General features: G+C 45.5%; 1 pseudogene; it reads right to left on the reverse strand.

The window, feature by feature from the left end:
• Positions 1-9,693: 9,693 nt before the first annotated feature.
• Positions 9,694-12,131, reverse strand: LOC119170485 (very long chain fatty acid elongase AAEL008004 pseudogene; annotated as a pseudogene).
• Between the last annotated feature and the right edge of the window lie 6,115 nt (positions 12,132-18,246).

Here is an 18,246-nt window from a genome sequence, read left to right on the forward strand (position 1 = left end):
GCCGGCCACCGTAACGCAGTTAGACAACTCAAAGTCGATCCAAATGTTCTTCTTTTAAAGAGAAAATATCAAGGAGTTGGAATTTTTTATGACACGAGTGGCGAAATATTCCGAAATACGACGTAGGCATGCGATTGATTGATTTTATTGATTGATTGACTGGGTTTAACGTTCCAGAACCACCATCTGATTATGAGAGACGCTGTAGTGTAGGGTTCTGGAAATTTCCATCACCTAGGGTCCTTTAACTTGCACACAAATCTGAGCACATCGGCCTACAGCATTTTCGCCTCCACGGGAAAGGCAGCCGCCGCAGCCGTGTAGCCATGCAAATAAAATGTTCAATGAATTGATGCTATAATTACGAGGAAAGTTACACTGATAGACTGCCTGAGCAGACCATTAACGACAATGTTCGCAAGGCTGACAGGGCGGCTATGATACGGACCGCTAACCTCTTGCTCGGCTTAGACAGGTTATTAACGAACTAAACCATCCTGGTGACAAGGACAAGGACCTAACCCTTCTAAAAACTTATGTATACAGCGAAGCCCGCACTAACAGCGGATAACCTCTTCTACTTCCTGTACCTGCTTTCCTTGAAAGATCACAAGTCATTACTATGCATTAAACGTACGTTATAACGTAAAACTAGGGCGCAAGATACAGAGAACGAAGGCCTTGATGGAGGCCTCTATGCTCTGCTGTATCGAGTGCAGATATGTAGTAAGTTACTTGCCCTATACGGCTCTGTGTTCGTATGTCCAAGCTGAATAAATGAAAATGACGATTATCAGGTAAAATGAGATTGCTTGTTAAAGGCCGTATACGTGTCGTGCACGAGTTAGCGGAATCTCGTCCATGATAGGAGCTCACGGTAAGTGAAGGCCGCATTTATCACGATAACAGAATAATTGATTGCTGCAACAGAGAGGAGAACGAGGAATAAACGTTTATTTTCGAAACGATGTAGCTGTGTAGGCTCCGCGTTCACCTTAGGTGGGAGGTCTCCTCATTCCAAGAACCGAATCGCGTAGCACAAATGATCCTGCCACACACAAAGCCGTGAACCCTGCTTGTATTTAATTTATACTGGATTGAATACTTTCATGCTTCCTGCGGTTATAGCGTATACGCTAGGCTTTGCGTTAGCTGATATGCAACATATGACTGTCGAACGTGTACAGGGCGGCACGCCGAAGAGTAAGGTCTACTTATACTTCATTAATAGTATACGTATAGTCTGTCGCTCTCATATAACATGTTGCACGATACTGCAAGTGTCGTATCGTAAATACTATGTTTTCATTTTATGTTTTTCTCAATCACTCTCGTTATTTTCTTCTTGGCATTGAAGTGTATACCTTTTATATCTGCTTTGCTTGAGAAAAGTTGCTTTTAATGCATATTTAATTAAACCCCCTTCAAGCCAGCGGAGTGAGTCTAATTAGAGTTGAGCATTTCCATGTACTAATGACAACATAAAATAATGAATAACTTGAAATTATCAATGACTACAAAACCAGTAGGACTATTTTCTGTGGGCCTTACCGATGCACGTGAGGTACATTGGGACGAGCGTGACAAGTAAAATCAAGAAAATGATGGAATAAAAATAATGAATACGTAGTACAAGACACGTACACTGGGGGCCATTTATTTCCTATAGCGTACGCTGTTGCGTGAAAAGAAGCCTGTCCGTTATAGCTCATTGGCGGCGCTACGCACGTCGCGTATGAGGCGCTGGCATGTATTTTATAGCGTGCGTGTGTCCAGCAAATCTGTCGCTCAGGAGGAAGAAAAAGTGATTGCGCGCAATATTTTCAGAACGAAGTAACAGTCTGAACTCTTTCGTTGCCTCGCTCAAATGATTGTTTTTCAGATGTCCCAGGAAAATTGTTTTTGCTTTTGCTTTTGCCATATATATATATATATATATATATATATATATATATATATATATATATATATATATATATATATATATATATATATATATATATATATATATTTATATATATTGCCGAGCAACAAAAATATTTTAGAATGAAGAAAAAGTGAAAAGTGTGTGATTTTTGGTTGCCAGCTGGTAAACAGTGTAATAAAAAACTATATATGCAAAAATAGTCAAAATGAAGAAAGTTCGAACTATTAGTTTTTTAGATAAATGACCCAGGAACAGTATAAAAAATAACAAATTTTGTACACAGTGTCTCTCTTCACATAGACAAAGAAAATCACAACCGAGGTGCTGCTCCATTGCGCGTGCCATTGCTCGTGTACGCGTACACTTTTTTCAGTAAATGTTTGCTGTATTGGGATAAGAGTATCCAGGTGTTCCAATATAGACGGGCACCCGTGATGTGAATAATCCTTGTATGAATGAGAGAGCCAATGAATTTCGCTATTTCATCTAGCGTCACATCTCTTCATGAGCCACTTCACTCCGCATAGGTTGGCGTTCCAATGTATGCATCCAAGCATGTTTCTTTGAATTTTCGTGCATATCGTAATGAGAAAGGACAATATAGCAAGCAGTTTTGAAACGTTTCGAACTGCTTTGTAACCAGGGCCAAGATGTGCTCCGGGGGGAGCCTGGTCGTTAGGAGAAGCTCTGCAGCCGGCGCCAGCACACCGCACACCAGTAACCACGCACGCAACCGGAATATGTTGCTATAAGATTGTGCACAAAGGTCAGAAGCTACACGCACTTGCGGTGGACGAGAAAACTTGAGGATGTAAACAAAACGACCCCATGAACGCCTGCGGATGTCTCAGGCTGGCACGAAACATGGTCGCCATGAAGTTTGAAACTGAGGTGCTGTCATCCTCGAACTCTAAGATTGTCCTCACTCAATTGAGGTGGGGTCGCAAGCCAGTTTCTAGTAGCGCATGTGTTTTGCAGCGCTGGTGCGCACTCATACGCGCGCGTGACGACGACGTCATAAGAGCGACTAGTGACACTAGATTCGAACCTATGTCTGATATGACGATTCAAACAAAACCAAAGACGCCGGAAACTGTCAGAGAAGGCCACCTCGGCACTTTAAACACGCGGTGGACCTTCGTAAATATTTTTTGTAGAACAAATTTTCTCTGACGCCTAGCAACAGCTCTTTATTGAAGAGCTGGCATAGATATCTGGCAATTATTACTACTCAACCATATCAAGTTGCGAACGTGACACTTTATTTCAATATTTGGCTGTCAAAGGTTCTTTTCATTACATATAACTTCGATGTAACTGTGGCATATTTACGAGGGGCATGTACTTCAGTCAAGTTTTCCAGCCTAGTAGTGCACTTTTCCAACAACACACGCACATTGGTTCGCGCAAAGGTCTGTGAAAGGTCTGTGAAAAATAACCATGTTGCCAAAACGGGCAAATTCAAATGGATTATGAAAGTTGAGCGGCTGGACTAACTACTAGAGTGTGCTTGGTGCACGAGAAACACATTTAACGCTCTAAAAATGGCGATCTAAAAGCGTCGATCACCGGGGCTCGATTTGAATAGAGGTGGTAACGAAAGAGTTAAACGAAATGATGTATGTGGTATGAAACCGAATTTGACAGGAGTCACAGGTTCGCTGGATTTTTCGTCGGTTGAATCAACCCTGACCGGCTGACTGGGCGTGAACGATGGTGGCGTTGTGGCGTGCTGCACCATGTTTTCAGTATCATCGCGTTCTCATTAGCATGCATTTCACCCAATCGGGGAAATCTAAGTACACCTCCATCAATCGTGACGAGGTTTATTGATGTAACGACGTCATAACGAGGTTTTAACGGGGGAGAACCGTGTACGGTAACACACGGCAAGGCTGGCAAAGGCGACACAGGCTCGGCCGCAGTCAGAACGCAGGCCTTTTGTCCTCTTTTACTGGCGCATGCTCATTGGTGCATCTGCTCCACTACAACAACAGCGAGTGTTTTTTTTATTGCGTAAGTTCGCCCGGCTGTATCAATACATATTTCACAAAATGAAGGCGACAGTCTGGGCCACAAAGGCTCAGATCGGGACACATACGCCAGCGCGAACTTACCCAGGCAATCTTCGACATTTTGTCAGTCTCTCGGCCTTGAGTTCTTTGCTTATACAAGGTTTTATATTCTTTAAAGATGTTTCTTTCTAATCATTCCGTAAATTCGGACATTTATTCTGACAAAAGAAGTGTTAGGAAGATAGGAAGTGTTTATTCTGAGATATGAAGATATGAAGTGGAAGTGCACGTACAGGAGAGCTGATATCTTTATCTCTTTTTAAATGATTTCTCTCCTTCTATCTCTCTTCCATTTCCATACAGATATCTGTGCAGGTTGCTCGACTACAGCACTGGGAAATATGAGCCATTGAAATCTCGCTCCTGGGTTGATTGGGGATGAATGCGCCGGTATCATATGCATAAGCAGCCAAAACAACGTGTTCTTGGGCATACAGGCAAAATGTTTCACACGTTTTTAACGGAACCGGTTTGGTTTGTGTAAGTGGCCAGGTGTCGAGTTGCCATGGTGAATGAGCTGAAAACGAGGGCCATCGGTGCTGTCTAGATATTGTAGACACAAGCAGCGGTGTCGCAGACCTACAGGCAATAAAAATTATTATGGACATTAGGACGTTTTGAAGCGCTTATGGTGAGTGTTGTGGACAGAGAAAAGTCAGATGAATTTGGCGCATGAATGATTGTTGTAAGTAGCTTGGTGATAAGTTATGAAGTGATCAAAGTACCTGTATAAATATCTTATTTTTAATTAGCAACTGCAAAAGTTTATGTAGTGAATTTCTCGTTCCAAGTTTTTGCCGTGGTTTTGCGTAAAATGTTCTCTAATCGTAATCTGTCGGATTTTTTGCATATTGTTCATGCATGTTCACTGCTTTTCGCGACTTACCACACGTGCAATGTTTGTATAATTTGTGCGCTCTATACGGCCTGTGTGCCGAATTGATGAGGGAGCAGAAGCCTTTGTCAGGCAACATGACCTTTAGCTTCTGCTTCCTCCTGCTGTACCCAGTGAAATCAACAATAATTCAGTAATTGAAGTTAGTCTCAACGTACTCCCGTCGTTCACCTCTGCTCTTCTTCATAACTTTTTAAGTATTTTTATTTTTAGCGCTTTGCATAATCATCAGCTCTCGCGGCACTCCACACTGAACCAAAGGTGATTTCTAATGGAAGGCGTGTCCCCGGAAAACTGCATTCCGTACCGAAACAATGCCTTCTGTGACCTCGGATTAGGAGGGAAACGCATTGTGTCCTCCGCTCACTTGATCGTCGCTCGTGCCGAAGGTTGCGCCGCAATATGCCGCAGGCATCTCATTGAGCAGACTGGTAAGGGCTAACATATCGCCTTTTTTTACGCCTTACCCTTGGAGCAGGACACAACGGTGCTAGTAATCGCGTCAACATCCGTGGTAGGTCAACTGCAGCGAAGAGCGCACTGTGTGACGATCTACATCTAAGGTCGAATCAGATTAAATTGTACTGTTTGCTGTTGCTGTTGTTTACTTTAAAAGTAGATAAATATGTTGGTTGTTGTATAGGTCGAGTATATCGTGTAATCTCCAATGATAAATATTCTAAGAAATTCAGAATAAGGTATCATAAGTAAGGAGATACTGTTGATAAACTTGAAGGTCTGTGAGCAGTAGTCACGCTGGTGTGTTGTTAAACTATAGTGATTAACTGTGAACCCATCTTCACTTTGTTATCAGTCAGTGTACTGATCTTTCACTCATGTTGTCTCGCAGTCGCGACGGTTAAGAAGGCTGCGGCAAGTCTGGGAAATGCAGGCACTCTTTGTTTGGGCGAACTTGTACCCGGAAAACGAAAACTCAAAATACAAGCGATACACGCTGTACGCTGATAGCGATGAAAATAGTCGTCGACTGCCGACTAATCTGGTGATCTGTGCAACGCGTCGTCCATGTTAAATCAGCCATTGACTCCTTCCAGCGTTATGACTGGTGCTTGCGTGAGCTCCCGAATAAACTTGACTATTCGCGTCCTGCGCATAACCTTAACAAAATGACCTCTGGCGAAACTTGTCAAACATCGCGGCGGCATGACCTACGTCGAGCGTTGCCAAACGTTTGTGCGGATGAAATCGGAATACGTCAAAACTAAACAATAAACACGCATTGCAATATGCAATCTATCCTATGAAACCCTCAGATTTGAGACATATTTATCCCTTGTGTATTTTAGAAATATCTTTTTGTCAAGGTTTTCGAACGACCGCGCTTGGCAGGGCTGTCCGGGAACAGAGCAGACAGCGTCCCTCGCTGCTGAGAAGCACTATTCAAACGGGAATTCGTCGTACGCACGCGTACAGTGTCTGTGCGGAGAAGGCAGCGCCGGACGCACTGTATATTCTAGAAACTAAGTGTTTACCTGTCACGCAGGAGTAACGAACTGTAAAGGAGTCTTTCCACGCAATTATATTAATGTACACAATATCTACATACGTGCATAACCAGGCGATATGGCTATTTGGCGTTGTACTGTTAAGCAGGAGGGTGCCGGTTCTGTTTTCGGCCACAGTTGCCGGATTTCAATAGGGGGTGAAATGAAAAGCCGTCCATACTTACATCTATGGGAAACCGTAAAGAGGATACTCGTAAAGAGTCACTCTATAACGAGGCAAAACAATCAAGTTACCACTGGGGCGACTCTAATCACGATATCATCGTAGCGACACGCAAAACTCCAGGATTTTGGAGCATCAGGTAGCATGAGAATGGGGCAATATGACCGCGAACTCAGTACATTAAATAAGAAGAGCGATGGGAGCAACACTGCTATCTCTGCCAATGTGAATTTCAAGAGGTCGCTGTTATCATTCGAAGGGGCACATAATTATGAATAACGTGTACATCACCTGCTCATTCTGAAAAAAAAGTAAAAAGAGGATAAATATATAAGAAAGTGACGAGTGAACAACATATGAAAAGGAAAGACAAAAAATACATTTATTAATGATGCTGATTCATAACAGATTCTTAAAATTTTGTGTCTCAGTGTCACGTAAAAGGCGTTGACGAATTACGACCTTGGCTACCGATGTACCTGCTCTAGTTTTACATACAGGCGGAAATGTCGAGGCCCGTGTGCTCAGATTTGGGTGCACGTTAAAGAACCCCAGGTGGTCAAAATTTCCGGAGCCCTCCACTACGGCGTCTCTCATAATCATATGGTGGTTTTGGGACGTTAAACCCCACAAATCAAATCAATAGTTTTACATACAGTTACTATCACGAAGGCTTTAGTAGTTGCTGAGTATTAGATTCCTTCGGTTTACACAATTTTGGCATTCTCTGTTGGTTAAACACGATCGCGATGTTTCTTTGTTAAAGTTAGTGCATATTTGAGTCACATAACTTGCTGTGGAAATGCCTTCCTTACTATTCGAAAAGTATACGAATACCAACAAATTCGAATTCGTATCTGATTCGGCTCTAAAATTCACTTATCGTAGACCCCCAGTTTGTCAACTTACATGCCGGTGCCCGAAAAGATAACAGGATGCGAGAAATTCGTTAGGTAAAATTTAAGCACAGATAAAACAAGCAGATAGACCCTGGAGCCGAGAGTAGTGGCACACGAACGTAAGCGATTAGAACACCGTTGACAGGCGCATGTCGCAAGGCGGTTATCGAGGAAAACATTTAGGAAAGGGTGTTTCTGTTTTACTACAACTTGAAACCTGGGTGAAGCATGCGGTGTTCTGTGAGAAAATTTTTTTTTTATGAGTGGTGCCGGGCTTGAAACCTGACATGTAGGTTTATATACTGCACTCGAAATGCAGCTTACGCTAGAGTGCTTCTTTCCCTTCTTTTTTCCCCCTACATGCCTGGTGTCAGTTCCCTATACGCCTTCTGAAGGAGGGTGTTTCTGCTCCACTATATAGCGTCATCTGCTACTTGTCGGGCTAACTGTTTTTTAAATTTTTGGGGGGGACCGGTGGAAAGTAGTGTAATTTACCAATTGCGGTGCATACGCGTTTTCGTGACGGACCGTGACAACACGACACAACGTGATGAGAGGAGAGACCGGCAACCTTAGTCACTGAGGTGCTTCGCACCTAATAGGGCACTCTTTGACGCCGGGGACCTACACGCCTCGACATAACCTAGGGTCAATGAACCAAACCGAATTTAAAGGTGAGAAAGTAGTTTTTTTTCTCGCGTTGGCTACCCTTTCCACGAGCTCTAAATCATCCTCGCCACTCATCTCTCCACAAAACGCTTGGAATGTCAGCACCGAGTGTTCAGCTGGCCAGGACTCTGCTCTTATTGACTTCGCGATGATATATCTACGCTTGCGCAGTCGGAAACGCAGAAAACGGAGTGAATTTGGTTCATCGCGCATGAGAGGCATATACAAGACAATGTAGAGCGAGAATTCGTCTGCATGACAAATCAGGGTAAGAGACGATTCGCAACATGTATGACTCGTATATCGAGCAATCTAGAGCTTGTTTCATCCCGAGATCCCGTGAGCTGGCATCACGCACTGTGCTGCAAAGACGGAAAACGCCAGGAGACACTATAGCGCAGACGTTATTTGTATTTTATGAGGATGTTGCGGGGCCCCTTAACGAACGCAGGCTATGAGCGTTTGAGTTCATTTGGTGGCGTCCAGCCCGTGTTGCAAGTTTTCCTTGTTTTCCCGTTTATTACAGCTTACAATAAAGAAAAAAGTGTCTTCTTTTCCATGTGACTTACTCCGCTTTTCATCACACAAAGTGTTCTTCTATTTCATGTATCTCTTGCTTATGAAACAACTGCTGTTGTTAGCAGCTTTCCTGCAAGACCGAAAATTTGTACAGTGAAGCTAGATCTTCTGATGCGAAACGAATGTCCACAGGGAGGTTATTCCTAGCGCACGTTACGTGCAGCAGAAATTCCCCAAACCACACTATACTCAGCGCTGGTTCGCTTGCGAAGCGGCGGAAATACGAATGCTGCTCAAATGACTTCTCAATATTGTGCTCGAAACACCAAGCGATGCTTGCTGACGCAAATGGCGGCGACAAGATGCATGCTGCTAAAACGTAAAACTTTAAAGGAACACTGCAGAGAGGGGCTTTCTGCAGCTTCCTGTATACATTTATTAAAAATTCTGTGCCTTTCTATCTTTCGCCAAAATTTAGTGTTACATCTGTGAAGTGTGCTATACAGATGCTTGGCTGGTCGTCTGCGTCCGCGAAGTAGAATGGGCCTGTGGTAACACCAGTGCTAAACACTGGGGCTCTCCTTTTCAGTGTCACTGGTGAACCATCTCCACACAATGTAAGGAGAATGAATAAAAAATAGTACTGTAGTATGCCAGTTGAACATGTTAAAAAAAGCGCCGTAGGTCTCAGCTATTGAGTTTTGCCACAATTTCAGCACACCTTACTTACGAGGATGACATTTTGGTTGCACAACAAGTTTCAATACAATTTTGCAGACATTGTAGCCGTGTCTGTTTTCACATATCAGTAGCGTTAACAGGATTAGTTTATTAAGCGGTGAATTTCTACGCTTTTTTAGCAATGTGATATGCTTCGTGTACCAATTGATTGCCTTGTACATTGAATATTACAATATAGAAGTGCATTGTCATTGATGCTCTATTGCCATTGAAGTTACCGTTTAGGCGCTTAGAACTCCCCCCCCCCCCCCCAAAAAAAAAAAACCCCGAAGGCCCAAGTAACACCAAAATTACTTTATTTGGAACATAACATGACCAGTGATTCCAAAAAAAAACTCTCAACACCGTATAACAACACAAAAACGTGACAAACAAACCACTCTACTGAAGCGTCTTAATGAAGAAAACGTGCCACAAAGAAGACGTGCCAAAAAGGCAACCACCCATAACAGCCTCCCATAAATATCGTGGCATTAGGAACTGACTCAACATTACTGTGTACAACTTATCGATAATATATCCTGTACTACCATCATTGTTAAATCGATTCTCGCCGAAGTGAGGACTACGCCTTACGTTTACACGCGATAATGGTGTTTCACAAAAGCATTGCGACTTGCGCAGGCGGCAATGTTCGTATCTGATAGTCCTCGAAAAGGCTCGTTTAGCAACGTTTCGAAGGTAGACGTTATAGACTAGATGCGTTCTGGTAAACGAATCGCACGAAACTGTAGTCAATTCAATTCCGGACGTTCGGCCTTCAACTGTATTTCACGGTAACTCGATACAAGATGAAGATGACGACCTTTTCCAAACGCCACCATATGCAATGTGCACGTACTATGAAACCTCAGCAGCGGCAGCTTTCGCGATGGTATACTGCACACCGTCCAGTTATCACAATGGGCAGCCGCGCGCACCCTTTTCGGCAGCTCTGCACATACATATGTGTGTCTGTTCATGGTGATAAATGGACGGCACGCCGTATAAACATCGCGACGGCTTGGGGCTGTTGATTGATATGTGGGGTTTAACATCCCAAAACCACCATATGATTGCGAGAGACGCCGTAGTGGAGAGCTTCGGAAATTTCGACCACCTAGGGTTCTTTAACGTGCACCCGAATCTGAGTACACGGACCTACAACGTTTCCGCCTCCATCGAAAATGCAGCCGCTGTAGCCGGGATTCGAACCCGCGACTTGCGGTCAGCAGCCGAGTACCTTAGCCACTAGACCACCGCGGCGGGGCGGCTTGAGGCTGTTAGGGTTTCATTTGACGCTGATAGTACATGACGAGTTACGGATGGACCTGTATCGCTTTTTTTCCCACCTGAAAGTGCTTAAGTGTGAAATTTCACCCGAGAGATACTTAAGACATTTCTTTCCTTGGTACACAACGCGATAATCGCCAAGTGCCACCACTATAGCTGCACTCCAATAACGTGAACGCACAAATAACCTACGCCTCATAATCTGTTCAATAAAAAAAAAAGCAAATCAAAATGGAAGTCGCACATTGCATATATGGCAACAAAACAGTGTTTCAGTCTTTTTTCTATATCACAGGATTGAAATGTGAGTCGTTAAATATTACTTCCGTTGTTTCGCTCCGTAGGTTGACCTCTCTTCGCCCTACTTTTTCTTCAAACCGAGTTTTAGCAGACTAACGTGAGGATTGAAGTCCTCAGTTGACCTTGTCCTTGATGGCTTCACCCTCTATGCTGGGAACCTTCTTCTTGCTGTAAGCCTTCAGGTAGAAGCGTACGAACAATGCAAAGAAGAAGGCAGTCTCGATCAGTACTAGATACGTGTGCGGCCTCGGGTAGCCGCAGCTGAGGATGAGCGGCACCAACGCGTGCAGGAACATTATCACGAACTGGACGAGCTGGAACTGGGTGAGGTAGCGCTTCCACCACAGGTGCTTCTGCATGGACGGTCCGAGCAGTGATAGGCAATAATAGCTGTACATGACCACGTGCACGAAGCTGTTGAGGATGATACCTAGCGCCACCTGACCGTCGGGACCGTAAGCGAGACCATACCAGCCGTTGAAGACGACCAGGATGTGGTGGACGACGTGCAAGAAGGAGACGTGTGAGTCTTTCTTTCGAAGCACGAAGAAGATGGTGTCCAGGAAGTCGGCGATCCTCACTATCAGGTACCACCAGCAGAGCGTGAGCATGCTCATCGTGACCTCGTCTCGAGCCCCGTAGTTGATGCCCTGGCATAGAAGGCTGTAGCCGCCGCCTATGTACGTCTTGGAGAGGAAGGCCACCACGAAGTAGCAGTTTAGCAGCACCATGGTCGCATTGTAGAGGATGATGAGTGGCTTGATGCCGTCGTAAGGTTTGCGGTCCTTCATAAACCGGGGCCCACCCACCTTGACGATGTAGACGTACGCCACGAACAGGATGACGAGGAACTGCTTATTGCCGGCTAGTGGCCACTCCATGGTGCGGGGATCCCGTGCCAGGAACGGTTCGGTGGCCATCATGCTGTTGACCACGGTCACAGTTGCTGCCATGCCTGCTTTGAGTCACTACTGGATGTCGACGAAATATTCACCGTATTTTGCTGCCGTTTAGGTCTCCGAGTCTCTATTCTGCTTAGTTGTGAGTACTATACCAGCAGCCAGACAGGCTACCCAAGACCAGTTTTTTCTTCACCTCTGCCTGCCTCCACGCTGTTTTGGAAGGCGACAGGCCTCTGTCGGACGAAAAGCCTGCCTTTATTGGCCGACACGACCCTTGCTTGGAGAGGAGGGGAGCGTCGCGCTAAAGACGACGAGTGACGTACGAGCGGTGACACCCGGGAGCCGATTAACTACGGGCAGGAGGAGAGGAAGGTCGACGAGGAAGCGCCGCGTCGGGCGTCGGCACGAGCCATCGGTGTTTTGCGATGCGCAACGGTATCGCTCATCCTCTCTTCTTTCGCGGCTGCTCGGCAGTGCACTATCTTTACGAGAGCCTTCTTTCTTGACGTCAATGATGCTCTGTAATGTAGTGTATAATCGTGCGTTGAATCTTTAGAAAAGGATCAATGAAACTTTGGTTTGTGCGAGTTGTCTTGAAGCAACATTTTCGGCGCTCAAGGCTTTTTTTTTCTTTTTCAGCACCATAGCGTCGTTCATTCGGTCAGTGTTTCTCATATACCTTTTTTCTTTCTATTTAGAGAACACGGATGTTCAATTCAAGGGCCTATGATAACAAGACTCCTGCCGTTTTCCCACAGGATCTTTATGCCGTGGCAGAAATATTTTTTCGACGCTGAAGTGAAGTTTGCGTGATGAATTAGCGACACCTCGTAAATTAACGTTTTCAATATTAGCTTCGGAGGCTTTTATATTGGAAAGTTGTAGAGCAAGATAACTTATGACATTTTCCATTTATTAGAAATTACAAATGTTGTATATGTAGTTTGAGATATTCGTTATCTAACTTTAAGGGCGATATTGAAACCGATCGTGCCCGGTGCCAACGAAGCTCAGTCACTCTGTTATGCTGGACCGAAAGTGCCTGGGACCGTATCGTAACGAAATTTGGATCAAGGCGCGCCCAAGCTGAATCTGCTCAGAAAAAACGTCACACTTGTCTCTGTAATGTTATTAACGCCATCCTCTGTGATGTGTTTCAGTTCTACTCCAAAAAAACTATGAACCGGAATAATCTTCACTTTCCTAACTTACCAGTTAGCAATATTGCAAGTACTACGGCACTTCAGGGAGGAGTCACGCTACCACAGCCGCTGGATAAAGAGCAAGGTAAGCCTGTTGCGTGCCGCCGAAGTGGCAGGAATGGTTTAGTTCACCTCACACCTGCTCTGGCGCCACCACTCCTCCAAAGAGAAACGCTTTCACACGCATCGTGCGACAGTATAGCCGTAACCAACGCGTTTCGTGGTAGCACATAACAGGTTAAATTCTGAAGAGTTACAAGGAGTACCTATTACAGCACCTATGTAAACAGTTTGCCCTCGGAAGGCCACTCTTTCGTAGAGCATAGACCTTAATACTCTTCATGAATTCTGTCCGTCTGACTAATCTAAAATGAAAAAACAACAAAACAATCACAACATATCCACGGACTGAATCATGATGAGCGGGGCGAAGTGTCCATCAGTCCGTGCCCACTTCTGTCCACCCGTTCTTGCTTCGTTTTGTGCGTCCATCTGTCAATGGGTCCGTCCGTGCATCCGTCCGTCTGTCCATCCGTTCGTCTGCTTGTCTGTATGTCGGTCCGTCCGTCCGTGCGTTCATCTGCTGATCCGTCCATCTAGCGAACACTGCAAGTACCCCTGTCTTGCATCCTTTCATCATATATTCATCATATAGAAGTACCGGCATTCAGCGGACATTCCAAGAACTAAACGAGAGGTGGCTACCTGTTACTTCTACTACTACTGCTACTACTACTACTACTACTACTACTACTACTACTACTACTACTACTACTACTACTACTACTAACACATACATTGCGGACCCGAGACCCACAGCATAAGGAACTTGACCCCTAACAGGTCATCACTGATTACGTTCGTGGGGAGACAATCGTCGGAAAGATTCCAGGGGCTGACGCATTGGCTCATCGAAACGCACCGCGAAGGTATGCATAATTTAAATGTAGGTCCCTTTAGCGCACCAGCACGCTGTGGTCTAAAGACAGAGTTCAAACCAAGAGTTTTACAACACAAACAAAATATGTATTCTCAGTGAAGACATCACACAAACTTGCACACTCGGAAGGTTTCAAGTGTAGAACTCACAAAATCACTGAGAGGGTATTTAGAACCACAAGAACTAACTTACCACGCTACAAATGCAATCTCACGCATTACAAACTGCGCAAGAACACAGAGGCTTTGAATATTCACCACACGTTTGTACTCCACAATTCTTCGAACGTGTCTCGAATATTCCTCTTCAACAAAACACTGTAATAGGGAGCCTTCATGTACGCGCGTAGAGTACATGAAGGCTCCTTACACTGAAACGAGCTCCAGCGCTGGTCGTCGTCCTAGCGATACTCTTCAACAAAGTGTTCCAGTGGCGTCATAACTCAATCCTTCAATATAGGCTGACCGGCACAACACGACTCATTCGAATCGTTCGCACGTAACAACTTCTTGGCTGAGTTCACCACTCGTCCTACCTTTCGTTACCTCTAGTTTGGATCCATCCTGGTTTCGCGAACATTCCAAGTATACGGCGTGTAGCATGTACCCCATGTACCATGGCCACAGCCAGCTGGGGAAGGGGTTAAGTCTCGCCGGTTCGTCTGCGGAAACAATACCCCCCGCCCCCCCCAAAAAAAATGGGCCCCATATCTGAGTGTTAATCTGCAAATATCGTAGAAAGACGATAGTGTTGCGTGTAGAGAGAGTGAACAAAACATTTATTTGATGTTATGGGCAAGAAAATGGTGAATGGTATTCTGGAGGCGCTGCGTCAGAGTGCCTTAAGCATGCAGCGGAGGCGAACGAGCGCATCACGTGACGCGTGAGACATGAGTGCCATCTGGCAGTTTTTCAAAAAATGAAGTGCGCCGCCCTGAGACGGTCGTCCGCGCCCGTCTCAGAGGTGATTAGGTGTAAAATGCAAGGCGACGTGTAGGTGCCACCACCGTCTCGTCTTAGCAAAGCGTTGTAAACCCTCGCCTTTTCGTGCAAGCGTTGCATGGTCAGCGCAGCGTGATAAAAGCTACGATCCTCAGAATTACTTGTGTATGCCTTTTCTAGTAAAAGACACACATGTAGCATGTATACGTGTTTTTATGGCGCCTCAGATATGCGCAATAATTGATTTTTAATTGACAATCGCACAAGTATGAACGCTGAATCTTGAGCAAAATTGGTGGGCGCTGCGGATGGGGTCGGCCGTTTGGGGTAACGTCTGGTGCTGTTTGAAGTACCCAGTTCGCATTAAAGGTAGACAAACAGACAAATGTACAGACAGACAGACAGACAGACAGACAGACAGACAGACAGACAGACAGACAGACAGACAGAATAAAATTTTTGCGTCGAAGGTCCCCAAGAAAGACTGTCGTCTTTAAAAGGCCCCGCTCCAATTTCTCGTATTCTCCAGATCTGTGTGCTGGTTGTCAGTCGCGTGTGTAGAGGGTAAGGGCGTGTCCTGGGCGCGTTTTGTTATTGCTTGTTTTTTCTTGTTATGTTGCGCGCGCCCGTGAAGGGAACGTTTGGTGATAAATTCCATCCTGAGTGATTCGAAAAGGGCGCTCGTGAATTTTACGATGGGCTTTGTTGGGCCGATCGTGGCCAACATTATCAAAAATAAGAAACGAGACAATAAAATACAACTTACATGGGTGCCCGCTCACGCGAGGAATCCAGTGAATGAGACGGCCCACCGCGCAGCACGAGGTTTAATCAACCGGGACGAGGACCCCTCAACCCTGGACTTCCCGCAGGAAGGGACCACCACGTACAACGATATCACAGCGTATTACCGAGAGAACCGCGAGACATACGTGGTCCCGCATGCAGATATGTCGAGAGAATATAGGCCACGATCTGGAGGCAAATCCAAACACATTCTTCTCCGAGCCCTCGCCGGCTGTCTAAAATTTATCCAGAATTGATTACACCCACCAAACTGCCGACATTGCAGCTGCGTGAAATCTATCCAAATCGCATTCTTCGGGAATGCGAGGGTCGTAGTGTGTAACCAGTCTTACCTTTTGACCTACAAGGTGGTGACGGTGGGAGATTTCTCCTGTGCGTTGATGAACAATAAAAAAATCGCAGCGCGCGCGTCAACTAAAAGCCGAATGCTCCTGTCTCTAATTCCCCATTAGCAGCCATTGGCATGTACATTGAGCACTATCTGACAGGAAAAGGTTGCTACGTTATATTCGCTGGGCGTAACCTCCTTGGTTTTAGAAATACTTAGCGAGCGTTGGGCTGCAGTGCCATGAATACAATGAACTAGTATATACCATGAGCTTGAGGTGGTTAAAGGTGGGAAGCAGACCCGAAGCGCAAGCTGTAAGAAAGTGTGCGTGTGCCACCTGTCGTTTAGTCCTTGGAATGCCCGCTGGATGGCGGTGCTTCTATATGGGGAATATATGATGAAAAGATGCGAGATGGTGGTACTTGGAGTGCTCAATAGATGGACGAACAGACGCTCAGACAGATGCATGGATGGACGCATGAACGGACGCAGGGATGGATGAATGGATGAACGCAAGGACGGACGCACGAAGAAACGCACGCACGGACGGGCGGATGGACGTATGGACGGTCACACAGAGGAACGCATGGACGGACGGGAGCAAGTACGAATGGACGGACGAATGCTTCGCCCCACTCTCCATCATTCACTCCGTCGATATGCTTCCATTTTTTGGCCACCCCCCTTCTAACCACCGGCATATTAAATATACCGACCTTGCTATGCCGTCAATAAAGTTGTTTCTCTCGGTCTTGGCCGGGTGATTTGATGCTGTCGTCGGAAAGTGGTGGCGGTCGTCGGATTTAGCGCTCGTATGTGACAAAATTAAGTGGCCTGTTACAAATATGACGCATCCCAATACGCTTCTCGGCACTGAATATCTAAGGGGAATTCGTTGTATTTCAAAGTAGCGTCTTTTTTTCCCGTCCGAGCTGCTCAGCGACACACAGCTTCGCGGCATCCTACTACTAAAAAACTGTCTGCCACACATGTGCGCAACCAAGAATCGGACTCGAGCACAGAAAACATGACGCAAGCTACCCCCCCCCCCCACACACACACAAAATCGCACACAGAAAAAAATGGCAGAACCCATGTACACTGGGAGTCGCTGATATGCGAAGTACGATTTAGAAATGTGGATATGTCCCTTTAAAATCAGCGCAACGTTACGAGGTGGAGGTAAATGATGCCGTACAGGACTTCCGAGTCATGATTATCACGTTTGGATGTGTTGTTTACCTTCGTCATCTATTCACGTCACGCGATACCAAATTTAATATATATGGAGCTAGCAAAACGGCCGCGAGCATGCTATAAGCGCGGTACGTTGTCATGTTCTTACATGGCACGCATGTCGGGATTATCAAGTTTGCACCAGTCATATATTTCGTCATTCATTGACGTCACGTAACACCAGATTCGCAGAGTCGAACTTCTATCTCGTGGTTCGCAGAGCCGAACCACGAGATAGAAGTAACTAGAAGAATAAGAATGGGGTGGAGCACATTCGGCAAGCACTCTCAAGTTATGACAGGTAGATTGCCACTATCCCTCAAGAGGAAGGTATATAACAGCTGTATCTTGCCGGTACTTAGCTACGGAGCAGAAAACTGGAGACTTACAAAGAGGGTTCAGCTTAAATTGAGGACGACGCAGCGAGCAATGGAAAGAAAAATGGTAGGTGTAACCTTGAGAGACAAGAAGAGAGCAGAGTGGATTAGGGAACAAACAGGGGTTAAGGATATCATAGCTGAAATCAAGAAGAAGAAATGGACATGGGCCGGGCATGTAGCACGTAGACAGGATAACCGCTGGTCGTTAAGGGTAACTAACTGAATTCCCAGAGAAGGCAAGCGGGTTAGGGGGAGACAGAAGGTTAGGTGGGCAGATGAAATTAAGAAGCTTGCAGGTATAAATTGGCAGCAGCAAGCACAGGACCGGGTTAACTGGCGGAACATGGGAGAGGCCTTTGTCCTGCAGTGGACGTAGTCAGGCTGATGATGATGATGAACACCAGATTTGGTATATGTGGAACTTGAAAAACGGCCGCGAGCGCATTATAAGCGGCCAATATACTTCAATGTAGCGTTGACGCGCGCGCACGCTGGGCACAGTGACGTTACGTTTTCAAAACGCG

This window comes from Rhipicephalus microplus, chromosome 2 (genome assembly GCF_043290135.1).
Source record: "Rhipicephalus microplus isolate Deutch F79 chromosome 2, USDA_Rmic, whole genome shotgun sequence".
Classification (NCBI taxonomy): domain Eukaryota; kingdom Metazoa; phylum Arthropoda; class Arachnida; order Ixodida; family Ixodidae; genus Rhipicephalus; species Rhipicephalus microplus.